The 14,084-nt window shown below is 37.6% G+C and overlaps 1 protein-coding gene across 6 annotated transcripts in view; it reads right to left on the bottom strand.

Moving 5' to 3' along the window:
- LOC133653900 (uncharacterized) overlaps positions 1-14,084 on the bottom strand; it is a 117,083-nt gene that overhangs the window by 68,616 nt on the left and 34,383 nt on the right. The window contains exon 2 of one of the 6 annotated variants that reach the window (XM_062053729.1): positions 5,539-5,617. The exons of the other annotated variants lie outside the window; for them this stretch is intronic. The gene's annotated coding sequence lies outside the window, so the exon portion shown is untranslated. The remainder of the gene's footprint in view (positions 1-5,538; positions 5,618-14,084) is intronic. 6 annotated transcript variants of the gene reach the window in all.

The raw sequence follows: 14,084 nt of genomic DNA, 5'->3' as shown, positions 1-14,084 counted from the left end.
ATGCTTGTAAGAAGAAGAATACACTATATAGAGAATTTATAGCACAAAGAACTATAGAGGCAGAAATTAAGTACAAAAAGTATAAAAACAAGTTAACAGAAATACTACGATCATGTAGAAAATAATATTACAGTGAATTATTGGACAGGAACAAAAATAATATGAGAGCAACATGGGGCATCCTCAATAGCATTATTAAAAATGGCACAAAGAGGGACTACCCTCAATACTTTTTAGACGGAAATAAAAACAATGACAACATAAAGGAAGTAGTTGAAAGCTTCTATAATTATTTTGTAAATATTGGACCAAAATTGGAAGAAAGGATTCCAGACCCAGTTCCAATTGAGGACTATAATGATACCATAGAGCGAAATCCCAACTCCATGTTCCTCAGTAATGTGACACAGGAGGAAATAGTTACAATCGTGAAAAAATGTAAATCTAAGACTTCAACTGATTGTAATGGAATTGATATGAAAACGATAAAAAAGGTTATAGAAGAGATCTCAGGACCATTAATGTATATTAGTAATCTATCATTTAAAACAGGTACATTCCCAAACAAAATGAAAATAGCTAAAGTTGCACCAATTTATAAGACTGGAGATAAACATCAATTTACAAATTATAGACCTGTTTCTTTACTTCCACAATTTTCTAAAATCATTGAAAAACTGTTTAATAACAGATTAGAGAGTTTCATAAATAAAAATAGAATACTCAAAGAGAACCAATATGGATACAGAGCTAATGTCTCAACTTCAATGGCATTAATTGAAATTACAGAAGAAATTACCAATGCAATAGACAGTAAAAAATGTGCAGCAGCAGTTTTTATGGATCTAACTAAAGCATTTGACACAATTAATCACAATATTTTAATCAAAAAACTAGAACGATATGGCATCAGAGGGTTAGTCTTAAACTGGATAAGAAGTTATCTAACGAACAGGAAACAATACGTGAAGCTAGGCGAACACATGTCTACAACGCTAAATATATCCTGTGGTGTACCTCAGGGATCAATATTAGGACCTAAATTATTCAATCTCTATATAAATGACATTTGTAAAGTTACAAGAGATTTAAAGTTAGTATTATTTGCGGACGATACAACAGCGTTTTGTTCAGGAGAGAACACACAGGAGATAATACAAATAATTACAGAAGAAATTAACAAATTAAAAAGATGGTTTGACAAAAACAGACTATCATTGCATCTTAGTAAAACTAAAATAATGCTATTTGGTAACAGTAGAAGAGAAAGTCAAACACAAATACAAATAGACGGAATAGAAATTGAAAGAGTAAATGAAACCAAATTTCTAGGTATAATGATTGATGATAAATTGAACTGGAAATCTCACGTAAAAAATATACAACATAAAGTAGCAAGAAACACGTCAATAATGAATAAAGCAAAACATGTTCTAGACAAAAAATCACTTCATATTCTATACTGCTCACTAGTGTTACCATATCTGAGCTACTGTGTAGAAATATGGGGAAATAATTACAAAAGTACACTTCATTCATTAACGGTGTTACAAAAAAGATCAGTTAGAATAATACATAATGTTGGATATAGAGAACATACAAATCCTTTATTTATTGAATCAAAGATACTGAAATTCCACAACATAGTGAATTTGCAAACAGCTAAAATTATGCACAAAGCAAACTATAACCTGCTACCCAAGAATATACAACAATTCTTCTCAACAAAAGAGGAGAAATATAATCTTAGAGAAAAATGTAATTTAAAACATTTGTACGCACGTACAACACTTAAGACCTTCAGTATATCAATATGTGGAATTAAATTATGGAATGGATTAAGCAAAGCAATCAAACAATGTACTAATATGATCCACTTCAAGAAACTCTTCAAACTTAAAGTGTTTACAAAGTACAAAGAAGAAGAACCATGACAAACATTCTCAATTTATTTCATCCATCCATTCATTCATTCTTAAAGTAATCTTACTTATCTCATCATATGAAATATGACTTTCTTCACCAATTATTATTATTAAATTCTTACTATTATTTATTTATTTATTTTTATTGTGATTACCTATGGAGTTTATTGTGAATAAATTGAGAACAGGAAGTGAATAAAAAAGTTTCAGCAACTGTTATGTAAAGAAAAGGGGTAGGATTAAATAAGCTCTGCTTCTTTCTACTCCTTTTCGAACATGTTGAAAGGAGAAACTGGAAATTGTGATGTATCATGTTGTATGCTTGGATGTTCGAAATAAACTCAAACTCTAACTCTAACTCTAACAATTGTGTGGCAGGGGAGTTGTATTGTTTTTCAACCAGAATTATGCAAAATGTACATATGAGATTTCAAGAAAGCTTCAGTCACTGTCGTGGCAATTGTAACTTATTATGTGATTTCCTATGGACGAGGACCTTAACAAAATGATGCACACAATACAAATAGGTCTGCACTGAAAGGGCGTTGGCTGGCAGGCTTACTGCTGATCTGTCACAATGTGGTGCAGCACAAGGGAATTTGCCTGTCAAATTTGGTCGTATTTGTCAGTTTGCTATGATCCTACTTCCTCAGCTTTGTCACGTCGCGAGTGCGAATCCTGCTTCACAGATATACTCATATGCCGAGCATATTTACGACTAACTATGCCGTGTACATCACTGCAGTCTGTATCACAGGTATCTTAAGCTCCGCAAATGAGGGTTGTAATGTCCACAGGTTGTCACAATCAAAATAGGTCTCATTTATCCATTTTTTATACAGCTTGTCCTCATTCAAGTCGTGAGTGAGTTGGAACCGATAACAGGTAGCAGGCCAAGTAGTGGACTATCTCCTCATCAATCACAAGGCACATATAAACGCTCACAGTCCAACAGTCTCAAATGAACCTAACATGCAGGCATTGGGATGTTGGATGGAAGCTGTAGTACGCTGAAAGAACCCACACAACCAAACGCCACACAGAAATACTCCAACACAGATTCGAACCAAGATCACTATTACGCAGACCTGCCAACTACGACTTTACTGTGACAACTCGGTCTTTCATTTCATGTAAAGTGTCAAAGCATTGTAGCTATAGTACATAGATTTAAGGCCAGGATTTGTATATATGCATCAAGTGTCTTAGTATGTAGAAGAGTAAATATTCAGGAGAGACAAGGGTTGGACAATTTATCGACATCAAATAGACAATGAGGTTTTAAGTACTGCAATACCCAAACCACAAGAAGCTGAGGGTTTTTTTTTTTATCTCTCCTCTGTCTTTGGTATTTGAGTAATAGACGTGTTCGCCTATCAGAATTGGTGTCCGAGGCCTGACCTTTGTTGTTTAAAATGTTTGATAAATTTCTTTATCTGTATATTGTAAAGTGTCTCTGCGTTTATTTGAAAGGCACTTATAAAATAAATGTAATATCATTATTATTAACTTAGTTTGAAACATGAAGAGTCTACGAAAGCGGCCAAGGACGATGAAAGCAAACATCCATTATAGCATCGACCTCAGTTCAAGGGGAACTGGACTTTTTATTTTTTTATTTTGCCTATCGTTCACAATCATTGTGAAAGACATGACAAGGGATGGATTTTATTAGGAAAAGTTTGAGATAGTGCAGCAAGGAAGTGCACAAAAAACGAACAGGCGAGGAGGTAAAATAAAGGCTATACGGCAAAGAAAATGCTAAGCACAACTGCTTGGAGATAACAAGCAAAAACAATGATCAAGCAGCTAGCAGAGGACCAATCTGAACTAAATACAACCCTAATTAATAGGGATGTCCGATAATGGCTTTTTGCCAATATCCAATATTCCGATATTGTCTAACTCTTTAATTGCCGATACTGATATCAACCGATACCGATATCAACCGATACTGATATATACAGTCCTGGAAGTAACACATTATTATGCCTTTGGACAACCAGGTATGGTGAAGATAAGGTCCTTTTTTTAAAAATTTATAAAATAAAATAAGATAAATAAATTAAAAACATTTTCTTGAATAAAAAAGAAAGTAAAACAATATAAAAACAGTTACATAGAAACTAGTAATTAATGAAAATGAGTAAAATTAACTGTTAAAGGTTAGTACTATTAGTGGACCAGCAGCACGCACAATCATGTGTGCTTACGGACTGTATCCCTTGCAGACTGTATTGATGTATATTGATATATAATGTAGGAACCAGAATATTAATAACAGAAAGAAACAACCCTTTTGTGTGAATGAGTGTAAATGGGGGAGGGAGTTTTTTTTGGGTTGTGCACTAATTGTAAGTGTATCTTGTGTTTTTTATGTTGATTTAATTTTAAAAAACAACAAAAAAAACAAAAACAAAAAACGACACCGATAATAAAAAAAACGATACCGATCATTTCCGATATTACATTTTGAAGCATTTATCGGCCGATAATATCGGCCTGCTGTATCTCTACTAATTAACAATAGAAACCTGGTGCATTTCTAGCTCTTTCAAACAAGAGTGAAGAGGAAACATACGATGACAAAGGCGAACGAGAAAAAACAAAATAAGAGTGTCAAGCAGGAAATAATATTGGAAACACAGGAAAAGAAGGAGAGTCTAAACCTGTTACGTGGAATCATGACCAGTCAATAAAGCACTTTATCTTTCTTACTGAATGTATTTATTCTTTCCATTTCGACAGAAAAATATACTGTACTACTTGCAATTGGATATCATTTAAATGTAATCTAATATTGCAACAAATATAATATTATCATATATGATTATTTTTTTTCTAAATAAACAAATACTTAAATATCTGCTTGACTCTTAATTTCAAAGTAAGTTATACAAAATATCGTATGTAAAAAAATATAGAATTCAAATGCATAGCCAATTTTGTAATAATATCCTAAGGCTTATTGAAAACACTAAATTGGCCCTAATGTGTGAATGTGAGTGTGAATGTTGACTGTCTATCTGTGTTGGCCCTGTGATGAGGTGGCGACTTGTCCAGGGTGCACCCCGCCTTCCGCCCGAATGTAGCTGAGATAGGCTCCAGCACCCCCCGCTAACCCGTAAGGGACAAGCTGTAGAAAATGAATGGATGGATTATACATTTACAATATTTACTTTTCCCTTTGAAGACAGTCATAGCTGCAATGTGGCTCTAAATGAAAGCAAATTTGACACCCCTGAACTAAGGGTCCAAACTTAGGTTACTTAGGTTATGTGTAACAATGTTTATTAATCCACAGACTGACCTCAGGCTCATTGTAACAACAGTTTCAGGCCAGTTTTTTGTCAGCAACTACCATACCTTGGCCATTTAATGCGCAGGGAAGAAAATAAATTACTAGACTCTCTGAAAAACACTCAAACCTCACAGATCATGACTCAAAAATGGAGTATCAAACAGACTAGAGTGCCAACAGATGCACACATAGGGACTGTTACCAGGTCTCGGTTTGCAAGTGATGTTTTCACACATGCGTGGAAGATTGCTATTTCTGCACAGAGCCACACAACTCAATTGTTCATCGCGAATGCAGACACGCTCGCTTTACCTTTTTTAAGGCAGAGAGCGGGGTGTGTCTCACATGTGTTCCCTGTCTTTCCAATGCTACTCACTGTGCAGAAGAACACCTCCAAAGAACCGATGAGATTCCACACAGTACGCAGCGGGAGAGAAGAGAGGCAGAGGGAGAAAAGGGGCGGTCATAAACATGTAGTCAAAGCGATATGAAGCGGGAGGTGAGGATCACAAAGGAAAGGAAATGGGAGGAATCGGTCTCCCTTATCGTCTCTTACAGCCAGCTGTGCATCCTCTACCGCTTGGACCAGTGTGACAGAAAAAAATCATTTCATAATCAAAGCACCCCTCAGCAAGCAGCCCTTTGAGAGGAGCAGACTTACATAGGCATACCAAGGCGGGCAAATACACCAGGGGTTGCATTTAATGAATAGAGATAACTAACACACACTATAATAAAAGTCTACCTAACTAAGGGTGGATGTGGTTGATTAATACATTCATCTTTAACACAGTCTAATAATAGGTAAACATAACAAACATTTGGTAAAAATAACATAAAAGATGGCAAGTATCCATCCATTTTTTACCGCTTGTCTCCCTCGGGGACGCAGGGGGTGCTGGAGTCTATCCAAGTTTTTAATACATACAACATACTTTTTTATGAATCAACAAGGTGTGTTACAAGTCTGTCATTTAACCTACACATTTTATTCATACTCACAATCGTTTTAGAGCAGCGATAGAGTTGGGGGTCGGACTTCTCCCTTCACTTATTTTGTTTATAATGGAGAACCAGTGTCCTCTACAGTAGACATTTGATTTAGATATATTGATTTTGTCAGAGTTACAGGAGTGCTCTGCTGTTTTTAAGGACCTTCTTTAAATAATCTTCCGCAAAAATGCTTCTCAATTTTTTTTTTAACTGAACTTGCAGGTCACCAGTTGAAATGGAACATTTGAGGAACTAGTATAAATAAAGATGTTGAACACATAACTACTGACTGCCTCTGAAGTAAACAAGCTACAACAACACTGTACTTACATAAATCACATTACGAAAAAAAAGTGTTACTGCCAAAAAGGGGCGAGGACTTAAAGGCCTACTGAAACCCACTACTACCGACCACGCAGTCTGATAGTTTATATATCAATGATGAAATCTTAACATTATAACACATGCCAATACGGCCGGGTTAACTTATAAAGTGACATTTTAAATTTGCCGCTAAACTTCCGGTTCGAAACACCTCTGAGGATGACGTATGCGCGTGACGTAGCCCGGCGAACACGGGTATGCCTTCCACATTGAAGCCAATACGAAAAAGCTCTGTTTTCATTTCATAATTCCACAGTATTCTGGACATCTGTGTTCGTGAATCTGTTGCAATTATGTTCATTGCATTATGGAGAAGGAAGCTGAGCAAGCAAAGAAGAAAGTTGTCGGTGCGAAATGGACGTATTTTTCGAACGTAGTCAGCAACAACAGTACACAGCCGGCGCTTCTTTGTTTACATTCCCGAAAGATGCAGTCAATATGGAAGAACTCGGATAACAAAGACTCTAACCAGGAGGACTTTTGACTTCGATACACAGACGCCTGTAGAGAACTGGGACAACACAGACTCTTACCAGGATTACTTTGATTTGGATGACAAAGACGCAGACGTGCTACTGTGAGTATGCAGCTTTGGCTTCTAAACATTTGATCGCTTGACCGTATGTGCGCAACTTTTTTTTGCGTATGTACGTAACTTTTTAAAAATATATAAGCTTTATGAACCTTGGGTTAGGTGAACGGTCTTTTGGGCTGAGTGATTGTGTGTGTTGATCAGGTGTTTGAATTGTATTGGCGTGTTCTATGGAGCTAGGAGCTAGCAGAGGAGCTAGGAGCTAGCGTAACAAACACGCAGGTGTTTTTATGCAGGATTAATTTGTGGCATATTAAATATAAGCCTGGTTGTGTTGTGGCTAATAGAGTATATATATGTCTTGTGTTTATTTACTGTTGTAGTCATTCCCAGCTGAATATCAGGTCACCCCCGGCTCTCACAGCATCTTCCCTATCTGAATAGCTTCAACTCCCCACTAGTCCTTCACTTGCACTTTACTCATCCACAAATCTTTCATCCTCGCTCAAATTAATGGGGAAATTGTCGCTTTCTCGGTCCGAATCTCTCTCACTTCATGCGGCCATCATTGTAAACAATAGGGAACTTTGCGTATATGTTCAACTGACTACGTCACGCTACTTCCGGTAGGGGCAAGCCTTTTTTTATCAGATACCAAAAGTTGCAATCTTTATCGTCGTTGTTCTATACTAAATCCTTTCAGCAAAAATATGGCAATATCGCGAAATGATCAAGTATGACACATAGAATAGATCTGCTATCCCCGTTTAAATTTAAAAAATTCATTTCAGTAGGCCTTTAAGGCACAGGTGTATACTCAAAGCCCGGGGGCCAGATCTGGCCTGCACATCATTTTACGTGGCTCATGAAAGCAGTTATGCCTCAACAAAGTAATTTGTATTTTTTAACTAAATTTGTTCTTTCTAATTTGACAGAAACAAATACATGTGCATGCAATTGCATATATTTTAGACTGAAATATTATCCAATAATGCAACAAATGATATTTTAGTTCAGTTGAGTAGAAGAAAAAAAAACACTGTCAGTTTTATGGTAAAATTCTGTCGAATTAACTGCCTTATTTTTTTTTTTTACCATAAAAAAACAACAGTACTGCTGTTACATTTTACTGTAAAAGGACGGCGACTGAGCTATCTTTTTTTTCATTTACAGTAATATGCTGCAGAAACCACTGGACATTTACAACAGGAGCACTGGAGTGTTTTTAGGACTTTGATGCACAAATGTTTGTCACCCAGGTTTTGAACTGGCCTCGGGGGGCTGGTATGGTGTCATTCCCAGGCCGGATTTGGCTCCCGTGCTGCCAGTTTAATAGTTCTGTTTTAGAGGTTTTGGGTGCAACATACGCACTCACCCCCCAATCCAACGATGCTGTTTTGTTCATGCACATCCACTTAGCTGTGGCTCCGCTATGTTTGGAGTCCAGCAGGAGCTGCTGTGCGCTGCCCCCTAGGGTGTAATTATCACCCCTGACATCAACTGTATGGAGTCCTGGGAGCTTGTGAACACACAAACAGCTCAAATTTACAGCGTGCATTTTATATAGGGCCTCGTGTAGGAAAGGTTTGCGCACAATTAAACACGTGCAAACTTGACAGCACACGCAAAGTCTGTCTTCATGAATATGCAGAATCTATGCTGATCATCAGAAGTTGCGCCAACAATACTGGGAGGAGAAGATGCAAACAGAATTATTTATCACACAGTGATTTATCAAGACTAAGACTGTTCTCCGGCCGCTGTTTTGCATCTTTATTTAGTACGTCTACATAGGACGTGCAAATTGGCAGTTAGCTAGCTGTGAGAAAGGCTGCGATCAAGATGCAGCTCCATCCTACATATACTTTTCAACATACACTATCGTTCAAAAGTTTGGGGTCACATTGAAATGTCCTTATTTTTGAAGGAAAAGCACTGTACTTTTCAATGAAGATAACTTTAAACTAGTCTTAACTTTAAAGAAATAAACTCTATACCAGGGGTGGGCAATTAATTTTTACCGGGGGCCGCATGAGCTACCCGAGCACTGCTGGAGGGCCACATCGACAATATTTCAATTAAATTTTGCTCAATATTATTTTTGATATATACCGTAAGATAAATAATAATAATAATAATAATTAATAATAATAGTAATACTTCAACATAGTGTGTGTAACAGCATTCCATGACTAATATAAATAAATTAACATTAATAATAAATGACAGTAAAATAAGCACACGTATGACTGAGGAGTCATAGTGTAACTTTGTGTGGTGTTTGAGTTGTCCGACTTGTTGTGCGGCCATAAACGCACCAGTGGTTTAGTGCTATGCGTGTTGGTGACAGATGACAAGTTGGTCTTGGCCTGGTTTGTACGGCAGAAAATGACTAGTTTTTCGAGATAGAATTGTTTTACTCATGTTTTTGGTGTGGTTATGTCCGAATATAAACAGTTTTGCTCAATAAAGTGATCGATATAATTCCTGTCCTCGAGGCATCTCGATAGACGTTACAATAATTGAACGGTGTTCAATTGAACGGTGTTGACGAACACCGTTAGGGCCGCTTGTTGTCACTGTCACTCAAAGTTGCATTGCAAAATTCCATAGAATAAATATGTTTATTTTGTTTAGAATTCAGATGGGATTTGATTTGGTGCGCGGCATATACTTGCTGCGCGCAGCGGACGCTTGAGCAGTGCGCAATTGCGCAGGCACGCACCTTAGAGGGGACGTTGCTTTGCAGTTCATGTCTTGTTGAAAACACGGCATCCGTCATCAACTTTTCTCTTTTTAGCGTCTCGGGTGTAAACCGTGCATCACTTGTCGCTGCATGTGCACCCTCACTCGCAGGTTACACACGGACACACGCCCATAAATAATACTTTTCAAAATAAAAGCAGCACAGTTGTATTGCGCGCACGACATATGTTTTTTCAACTTTATTTTGTAATTGCAGCTGTTCACATTCACTCACAATCACGCACACGCACACGTCCACACGGAAGTAATACAAATAACGATTTTCAAAACAAAAGCAGCACCGTTGTATTGCACACTCGACATAGATACTTTTAAAAATTTATTTTGTAATTTATAATTGGCCTCACGCGGGCCGGACAGGGACGCACAAAGGGGCGGATGCGGCCCGCGGGCCGCAGAATGCCCAGGTCTGCTCTATACATTGCTAATGTGGTAAATGACTATTCTAGCTGCAAATGTCTGGTTTTTGGTGCAATATCTACATAGGTGTATAGAGGCCCATTTCCAGCAACTATCACTCCAGTGTTCTAATGGTACAATGTGTTTGCTCATTGGCTCGGAAGGCTAATTGATCATTAGAAAACCCTTGTGCAATCATGTTCACACATCTGAAAACAGTTTAGCTCGTTACAGAAGCTACAAAACTGACCTTCCTTTGAGCAGATTTGAGTTTCTGGAGCATCACATTTGTGGGGTCAATTAAACGCTCAAAACGGCCAGAAAAAGAAAACTTTCATCTGAAACTCGACAGTCTATTCTTGTTCTTAGAAATGAAGGCTATTCCACAAAATTGTTTGGGTGAGCCCAAACTTTTGAACGGTAGTGTATATGGACCGTCAAATATAAAATATTAGATATATTGTCCAATCAGAAAATATTGTTTGACTCGAAGAAATTTCAAAATTCTAGTAGATCAGGCCCATAATGTATATGTAAATACACAAACTTTACAGACGTACGCATACAGCACATAGGCCACACCAAATTACTGGATTTTTTTTTTTATAAGAGCACAGGCTCCATTTATATGGCAACTCATGCCATCCATCTTTGACTCATACCAAGCGAAAAAGTGTGCATCCAGGACTGACACATAAGTCTGTGTCAGTTCTATCTGCTTGTGCTGCTGCTCATATTTCCCTAAGGAGAAGTGCAGGGAGCCAATTGGAGCAGTTACATATGTCGACACATCGGTGCAACCATTTTCCACTTCATTCTTTTCAGCACCCCTAAGGTGTGCAACAAACACCAGATACGCACACACACACACACCCACACAGTATGCCATTCCTGTACGTTGACAACAACAGTGAGACACAAACGTAGTCGTCAAATGCCTGCAAATATATGTGTACTGTTTATACCACACAAACTGATGGTGTTGGGTGAGTCACTCCCTGCTCTTGCAAGCTTACTTTCAGATGCTTCATTGTGAAACAACGCTAAATTCTTAGACTAGCTAGAACTTTAAATGCAAACGGCAACACAAAAATCCAAGAAGAGACACACCCCTAAACTGTCACGCTAGCATATTCATAGTGTACTAAAAATACTATGACTTTGTCTAAAATTCACAGGGTATTCCCTTTCCATGGGAAATGGGCTGTTAAGTAGTGTTATCATAGCTGCGCAGCTACTCTGCTCTGGCCAGCCTCAGTCGTGGAGATCATCGATTTGATCCATCCTTAAAAGGCCGCTCAGCCTCAACAATGGCAGCTTGTGGAAAAACCATTACCTCGGGTGAATTCTGAAATGTTAACCTACATGCAGGTTTGGGATTATGCTCACACACTTGCTGGCTGTGGTACACATGCATCTACAGGATACTGAGATGGAAAACACAGCTCGGCAGGTTTCGCCTCAATGGTGTGTGCAGGCTCCGCACTAGTTGAGTCATGCTGCCTTTCTGTGAATCGTGTTCAAGGCCTCCTACATCCTCCACCTCCATTCAGGCACAGCTTGGCGGCACTACACCGCTTATACAGTACACCACACTGCAAAAAAGTCATAGATAACAAACTGGAGCTTGCTCTAATACAATAAAAGGGAAAAATATATAGTGCCTACCCAACTGTTTTATTTCATCTGCTACCTTTATTTGTCCAGGAAACATGGTGGATTGATACAATTGTTACCTTTACATTACATTTTTGACAAACTTGTAGGAAAAAATGCATGGAGATGTTTTCCCCCGAAACCTTTTCAACATTATTTGTTGTATACAAATCTCGACAGTAATGATACCAAGTATTGTATCAGTATATGATCGAAATTGCAGTGGTTAGATTGATATGTTTTTTGATCAAAAAGTTTACAAACTCAGGAAATAATTCCCTGGACACACAAATTTAAATTAGAGCATAGTAGGAAATCATTTGAATATTTAATTCATATTGTTACACCACCATCCTGTGTTTTTGTCTGGTCATAATTGTGACCAAATTAAGAGCCTCCGTAAACCGTTTTTAAAAGGTTCGATGATCTTACCCTCTCTGATTAAATAATTATTTTACATACCAAACAATATATCGTGATACATATCATTAATGCAGGAGGCTGCAATATATATCGCTTTACATATTTTAGGCGTATTGGCCTTCACTATTTACAATGACCAAAACTGACAGTACACACTCTTCACTGTCAGACTGTGCAGGGAGGCTCACAGTACAGCAAAAGAAAATATGCAGTACATGAACTGCTTGAGCTATGAAATACTGCATGTAACTATGTTTGTAATTTTAAAATACCTGCCTTTTGTACAAGTCAAAAAGTAGGAAAAGGCTATGCTTGGTCACCCTCCAAAAATCTTATATTTACATGAAATGACATATACGTCTCGTCTCGATTACTGTAAAGTATTATTTTCGGGCCTCCCTTTGTCTAGCATTAAAACATTACAGCTGGTACAAAATGCGGCTGCTAGACTTTTGACAAGAACAAGAAAGTTTGATCATTACGCCTATACTGGCTCACCTGCACTGGCTTCCTGTGTACTTAAGATGCGACTTCAAGGTTTTACTACTTACGTATAAAATACTAAACGGTCTAACTCCATCCTATCTTGCTGATTGTATTGTACCATATGTCCCGGCAAGAAATCTGCGTTCAAAGAACTCCAGCTTATTAGTGATTCCCAGAGCCCAAAATAAGTATAGAGCGTTTTCTATTCGGGCTCCTGTACTCTGTTAAGTTAAAGTATCAATGATTGTCACACACACACTAGGTGTGATGAAATTTGGGATCTGAGCCAAGATGTCGTTGTGGCTTGTGCAGCCCTTTGACACACTCGTGATTTAGGGCTATATAAATAAACTTTGATTGATTGATTGATTGATGTTCGTAGATTCTGTAATGACAATGACAATCATTTCTAATTATCCTCACATGGCAGGAGTCACATTCATTTAGGAAAGTCCGTACAATAGCTACCATTATAATCTAATGTAATGTAATGTGTGGACGGGTAACATATTGTATCCTACATTAATTAAAATCAAGGCAAGCTAAATGAAATGCAAATCAAATAAATCACTCTTACTATTAATGTCAAACTGTAAAAATGCATTACTTTTAATACATTTAGAATATTTCCTGATTTAATTTAAACATAGCAACCTGGAGGAGTAATATTTTATTTACCATCGTGACTGATAAATATGCTATAGATTTTGCTGCCGACTTGCTGACTATAGAGCAGGGGTCCCCAAACTACGGCCCGCGGGCCGGATCCGGCCCGCCAGCATCCAAAATCAGGCCCGCAGGAAGTCCCAAGTATAAAAAATAAATAAATAAATAAATACATTTTTGTCTTTTCTTATCCACTTTGTACCGCTTGCTACTCACGGTGTCTCCTAGCCGCTCAGGCAAATCATATTGTCTAAAAATGCATTTTCTCATCGATAACGTGACATCATCGCGCGTGCGGAAAGTGTGCTATATATATCTAATATATATATATATATATATATATATATATATATATATATATATATATATATATATATATATATATATATATATACTCCTCTCTGAGCTGCCACCTTACCGTGGTAGAGGAGTTTGCGTGTCCCAATGATCCTAGGAGCTATGTTGTCCGGGGGCTTTATGACCCCTGGTAGGGTCTCCCAATACAAACTGGTCCTAGGTGAGGGATCAGACAAAGAGCAGCTCGAAGACCTCA

Source organism: Entelurus aequoreus, linkage group LG07 (assembly GCF_033978785.1).
Source record: "Entelurus aequoreus isolate RoL-2023_Sb linkage group LG07, RoL_Eaeq_v1.1, whole genome shotgun sequence".
NCBI classification, from domain to species: domain Eukaryota; kingdom Metazoa; phylum Chordata; class Actinopteri; order Syngnathiformes; family Syngnathidae; genus Entelurus; species Entelurus aequoreus.
This window is presented reverse-complemented; position numbering and strand designations above follow the sequence as displayed.